General features: G+C 44.9%; 1 non-coding gene across 1 annotated transcript; it reads right to left on the bottom strand.

Moving 5' to 3' along the window:
• Nucleotides 1-3,584: 3,584 nt before the first annotated feature.
• TRNAR-CCG (transfer RNA arginine (anticodon CCG)) lies at nt 3,585-3,658 on the bottom strand. Its single transcript has one exon. It is a non-coding gene; the product is annotated as a tRNA-Arg (tRNA).
• Between the last annotated feature and the right edge of the window lie 2,941 nt (nt 3,659-6,599).

The following is a 6,599-nucleotide window of genomic DNA, read 5'->3' as shown; positions in this document are numbered from 1 at the left end:
CACCAATTATGTTTGGTTTCCTCCCCACCCTGCAGGGATCTAGACGAACCAGTGGAGGCGCTGATTGAAGAGGCAGAGCAACTGGGGGGTGAGATGGAGATGCATCACGGGACCTTTCCTCTGTCGATATTTCTTTCCCACGGGAGGTAGGAGGATAATTCCCGATCAGGAGCAACTGGCGTTGCTTCCTCCTGATAAAGAACTTAAGACTATTCCGAATCTTCGATACAGATATGCTGATCCTACATTCTAAAAGACTCCGATATATAGTAGATAGAGATTTACTAGGTTCTGCATCCGTATGAGCTACCGCAGCCTGTGACGAATCTTCCGTAGATGATATTGTTTCTAGATAATAGGAAGAGTCTTCTCTTACGGATTGTAGTCGCTTACTAGCTTCGTAAGCTCTATCCGGGGAGCGACGTGGGGTATTGTAGAACCACCGGAGGAGTCTCCAACAGTATGATTTCATATATTATTTATATGGTGAGGAGGGGAATTCACGAAGTAAATTACTAAGTGGATGAATCCCCGTAATCGAATCCTCTTTTCTAATTCCCTTCTCTAATCGTCACTATACCATCCTAATTTCCTTCCCTCATCTCATTCGCTTCTTCTAGGAACCTCCGGATCGGTCGAAATATTAGAATCCCTCGATTGATACACGTGAAAAACGAGCAAGTTCAGCAGCTTTTTCTTCTGTTTCTCCCGACGCCGAATCCTCACCAATCCGGGTTAGGGGAATGTCTTGCCGACCCCTCATCTTCAAGTAAAGGACTCGACGAGGATAGAAACCTCCTCGAATTTCCAATTTAACTGCTTGTATATCTCTCATTGCAAATTGGATACAAATACGACGGTTTCCCCCGGGGAAACCCCAGCGAGAAATGGGGAAGATTCCTTCTCATTTATCAAATGAATTGTAGCCGCTACCCACATCCCGAAATATCGTACGCCACGGATAAAATCCAGGGAAGAGACCCGCGATACCATAGAAACACATCACAATACCTTGTGGAATGAAAACAATCTGTCCAGATGGAAGTGTGGGGATTAAATCTTCACCAATATAACTAGAGATTCCAACCGCCGGAAAACCCATTGCGCCACGAACCGGGATACGGGCCCAACACAAATTACTGAATCTACGAGAACCTCTTGGAGAATCTACTCGAAACCATTCGGATTGACGATTCATTAATACTCCCTCCAGAAATTGCCTTGTTGGAATGAATCAGCCGCTTATATTGTTATTGGTCCCACCTCTACCCTACCCCCCCCCCCCCTCCCCGAATAGATGCAGATACAGATACAGCCGATGCTTCGACATCACTTCATTTTGAAAAGGATTCTTGGAAGGGATTCTGTTTCCGAGAAGTTTAGAACATTTTCCACTGTTTTGGTGCGTAGGTGGGGGTCGCTAAGATCTATATGTCTTAGCAACGATGGAACGATCCACGTCTCACTTATCCATAAGGGGAAAGTGAGATATAGATTGAGATGACGTTAAAGATTCCCAAGTGCTAAAACAAGTGCTCAAATAAAATAACCGCCGGTGAAGCTATGTGGAAAGAATATATCCGACCGAATCAAAAGCAAGAGTAGTAGTCGTAATTGATCGATCCTATGGAACAATTTCCGTGAGATAGTGTACAGAACAAGAAATTGTAGAATTTCGTCCCGTTCTATATAAATAAACAGAGATATCATTGTAATTGCCGGAAAGACCGAACCTACTAGGGGTACAGAAATGGAAGGTAAATAGGACGCTGTCGTAATGGAATCACCTCAAGTAAGAAAGATATGACACAGATAGATGTATCTATAATGACATTATATTGTTATTTTTATCTTTTATCCCCCAATGTCTAATAATAGTCTCCTTATCTCACGTAGAAAGGAAGTTTTTATACATTCGATATATCGAGACAGTTACTCGGAAATTGCTACGAAATCCATATTGTTTCCGGTAAGGTATCTGATTCCAGCTCCGATCAACTGACTCAATGAATCTGCAGACATCCGCGGTGTCTACTTCGTCGAATCAGGCGCACAGCAGAGTCCGAAATTATACCGATGGTTAATCTCGATTTCTTACTGAGGTATAATTGCATTGTGGCATAATTTGCATGGCGTGATATCAGAGAAGGATAGAAAAGTATTGTTACGACGGTTCGCTGAATAAATTCCTCTCATTGGAGAGGTAGAGAGATTAGTAGGACAACCCCGAATTGATAATTCCTAACTTGATTAATGAGAAGGAGGGAGAGTGATAGAAACGGGGGTTTAACCGAATGGGGGGAAAGGAGGTTCAATTCCTTTTACAAGGAGCTGAAGAATAAAGCTCAGATATCTCACTCGGAACACCTTTTAGAGGATTACGTGGAACAATTGAATCGGGTGATCCATGATCAAATAAAGATTCAGCTACTTGAAAGCCATCGGGTATCTTCTGACGCAGTGTTTGTTCAATCACCCTTTTCCCAGCAAATGCTATGTATGCTTTGGACTCAGCAATAATTACGTCCCCTAACGTACCAGAACTAGCAGTAACACCACCCGTAGTTGGATAGGTAGGAACCGATATATATAATAATCCCTTCTGAACCTGATGTATTTGTGGGACGGGAGGAATCTTAGCCATCTGCATCAGACTCAACGTCCCTTCTTGCGTACGTGCTCCGCCGGAAGCACAGATAATAACTAGTGGAAGGGATTGATCCGTGGCACATTCGATTGAGCGGGTAATCTTTTCACCTACCACAGAACCCATACTTCCCCCCGTGGATTGAAAGTCCGTAACACCAAGCGCAATAGGTGTCCCGTTTAGACATCCCACCCCTGTCTGAACAGCATCAGTTAAACCCGTTCGTTTCTGGGAGTTGATGATGCGACTTCCATGAGAATCCCCGTCAGAGAAACCTGGAACATCTTATGCAGTCATGTCTTCATCCATGGGAATCCAAGTGTCACGATCGATCGGAAGTTCGATTCTTTCTGTACTAGTCATTGGGGGGTGATAGCCGCACTCCTCACAAATATTTTTATTTTGTTTTGGGAATCTCACGTAAAGCATGTTACCGCAGTTGTCACACCGAGTCCACAACCCCCTGTCGGTATCAATGCTTATGTCTCTATTCCTTCCTCTCTCACTCAAAACGTAACCCTTTGTGGCTTTTTCGAGGAAAGCCCCGATCAATCCACCAAATTCGCGTTTATCTTCGAACCGATTTCTCACAGACATAGGAATTTCCTCATTCATTTCTTCTCCTTCGCTTCGGAGGTAAAAACAGTCGATTCTATTAGATTTCATTTCATCAATGAGATAGACACAGAGATGGAGAAATCATTTCTGAACTATCAGGATCAGCGTCTGTTCGGAATAGGCGTCGAATCGAGACTGACTCCGAATCCGATAACTAATTGGCAATTGACTGATCATCTATTTGATCAATCATATGTTAGAACCCCACAAATAATTATCCAATAACACTTCGTGGAAATAGTTGTGTCGTGTACTGAGAGGCACTGAATCATTTCCTTACTACTCGAGTCTCTGCAGCTCGTATTCCACCTCTCCTATGCAAATTGGGGGGGATTCGAACCCCCGTCCCCATGGATCGGAACCATGTGCTCTCATCCGCTGAGCTACCAACTCCGATCCGTGGCATATCGGGAGTATGGAGGGGAATGTTCCTTCTCCCTATACTCCCTGTTCGCCCCACGAATCCTACCGAATGAATGAGATTCCCGAATAGTTACGGAAATTACAATGTATCAATTGTGTCGAATTCAAATTTGATCTGTTTCCATACCTCGCAAGCAGCAGCCAATTCGGGACTCCACTTACTAGCTTCGCGGATAATCTCGTTACCTTCACGAGCAAGATCACGTCCCTCATTACGAGCTTGTACACAAGCCTCCAATGCAACTCGATTAGCTACGGCGCCTGGTGCGTTTCCCCAGGGGTGTCCCAAGGTTCCTCCGCCGAACTGTGAGACAGAATCATCTCCGAAGATTTCAGTTAGAGCGGGCATATGCCAGACATGGATACCTCCCGAGGCTACGGGAAATACACCTGGCATGGATACCCAATCCTGAGTGAAATATATACCACGGCTTCGGTCTTTCTCGATATAATCGTCGCGTAGCAAATCGACGAAACCCAGTGTGACTTCTCGTTCTCCCTCCAGTTTACCCACTACGGTCCCGGCGTGGATATGATCCCCGCCGGACATACGCAATGCTTTGGCTAGGACACGAAAATGGATACCGTGATTTCTCTGTCTATCGATAACAGCATGCATCGCGCGGTGGATATGAAGCAGTAGCCCATTATCTCGACAATAAAAGGCCAAGCTAGTATTTGCAGTGAAGCCTCCCGTCAAATAATCATGCATGACGATGGGTGCTCCCGATTCTCTAGCAAAGACTGCTCTTTTCATCATTTCCTCACACGTACCCGCAGTGGCATTTAGATAATGTCCTTTTATTTCGCCCGTTTCGGCCTGAGCCTTGAAAAGAGCTTCTGCCACAAACAGGAACCGGTCCCTCCAACGCATGAATGGTTGAGAATTTACGTTCTCATCATCCTTCGTAAAATCAAGTCCGCCACGGAGACATTCGTAAACAGCCCTGCCATAGTTTTTAGCAGATAAGCCCAATTTTGGCTTGATTGTACATCCCAGCAAGGGACGACCATATTTGTTCAGTTTATCCCTTTCGACTTGGATACCGTGAGGCGGCCCAATGAAAGTCTTGGAATAAGCAGGAGGAATTCTCAGATCCTCCAAACGTAGAGCTCGTGGGGCTTTAAATCCAAATACGTTACCTACAATGGAAGTGAACATATTGGTGACGGAACCCTCTTCAAATAGATCCAAAGGATAAGCTACATATGCGATATATTGATTCTCTTCCCCAGCAACGGGTTCGATGTCGTAGCATCGACCCTTGTAACGATCGAGACTAGTCAGTCCATCCGTCCACACAGTGGTCCACGTACCTGTGGAAGATTCTGCAGCTACTGCAGCTCCAGCTTCCTCAGGCGGTACCCCGGGTTGCGGAGTCATCCGGAAGGCTGCCAAGATGTCAGTATCTTTGGTCTCATAATCGGGAGTATAGTAAGTTAGTCGATAATCTTTAACACCAGCTTTGAACCCAATACCTGTTTTAGTCTCTGTTTGTGGTGACATGAGTCCCTCCTTACAATTCAATTAGTAAATCCTGCAAGGATGAGATCTGCTCGACATAGATGGAAGAATTCAACGTGAAGCGTGGAATAGGTCCTGATAGATTCGACTCGAGACGTTTGTCGAAACTCTACCTCAAGCATGGGACATTAGTATTTTATAATACGTCCCACATGTAATGCAACTGACTCTGGTTGTTTCGCACGGAAATTGCTTGAAGAATTAGATCGTAATACATCTCGATACATTGACTCGGGAATCTTTTCGTGGTTAGACTGGTCAGTAGAAGCAAAAAAGGGGATTGAATTCGATATCTGGTTCGCTTTGCGAATAGACGGGGGAAAAAAGGGGATTCGACGAATGAGATGTAGCAATCACATCTAACTAGATGGACCAACTCGTGGGTATCGCGCTCTTTTGCCTCCGACCCATATGTGGAGAGGAGGAAATCAAATCCTACAGTACCTGTCACCCATCTGGATGGATCGGAATCGACTTCCGAGGAAGCAAATGATATGTTTGAAAAAGGGGGAGAAGGGTGTGGAACTAGTAACTCCCCACCATCAACCAATTAGCAATGAAATGCCAGATGGTTCTGCCAATTCGACAATCAAATGAAGATAATACACCAAAACAGTTACGAAAACCAGTTCTTCTGCTTTTGGAATTTCTAAATCAGTGGAGAGAAATGTGGGATATATTACCCAGATCATTGGACCAGTATCGGATGTGTCTTTCCCTCCAGGTAAAATGCCCAATATCTACAACTCTTCGATGGTTAAGGGGAAAAACCCGGCGGGTCAAGAGATTAATGTTACTCGTGAGGTGCAACAATTACCGGGTAATAATGAAGTCAGAGCCGTAGCTATGAGTGCTACAGATGGTCTGATGAGAGGTATGGGCGTCGTCGATACAGGAGCTCCTCTCAGTGTTCCTGTTGGTGAAATTACTCCTGGTTGAATCTCTAATGTCCCTGGTGAACCCGTCGATGACTTGGGTCCCGTAGATATTGGTACGACGTCCCCCATTCATAGATCCGCTCCGGCATTTACGCAGTTGGATACTAAATTATCTATATTTGAGACGGGGATTAAAGTCGCGGATCTTTTGGCTCCCTATCGTCGAGGAGGAAAGATTGGATCATTTGGAGGAGCTGGAGTGGGAAAAACGGTTCCTATCACGGAATCAATTAACAACATCGCCAAGGCTCACGGAGGTGTATCTGTATTTGGTGGGGTGGGGGAACGCACCCGTGAGGGTAATGATCTTTACATGGAAACGAAGGAATCGAAAGTTATTAATGAACAAGATATATCAGAATCGAAGGTGGCTCCAGTTCATGGTCAGATGAATGAACCACCAGGAGCTCGTATGAGAGTTGGTTCAACTGCTCTGACAATGGCTGAA

The sequence above is a fragment of the Dipteris shenzhenensis genome, unplaced genomic scaffold, assembly GCF_047967505.1.
Source record: "Dipteris shenzhenensis isolate YYH24624 ecotype China unplaced genomic scaffold, Dip_SZ_1.0 scaf0224, whole genome shotgun sequence".
NCBI lineage: Eukaryota > Viridiplantae > Streptophyta > Polypodiopsida > Gleicheniales > Dipteridaceae > Dipteris > Dipteris shenzhenensis.
Note: the sequence above shows the minus strand (reverse complement) of the source record. Positions and strands in the feature narration are given on the sequence as shown.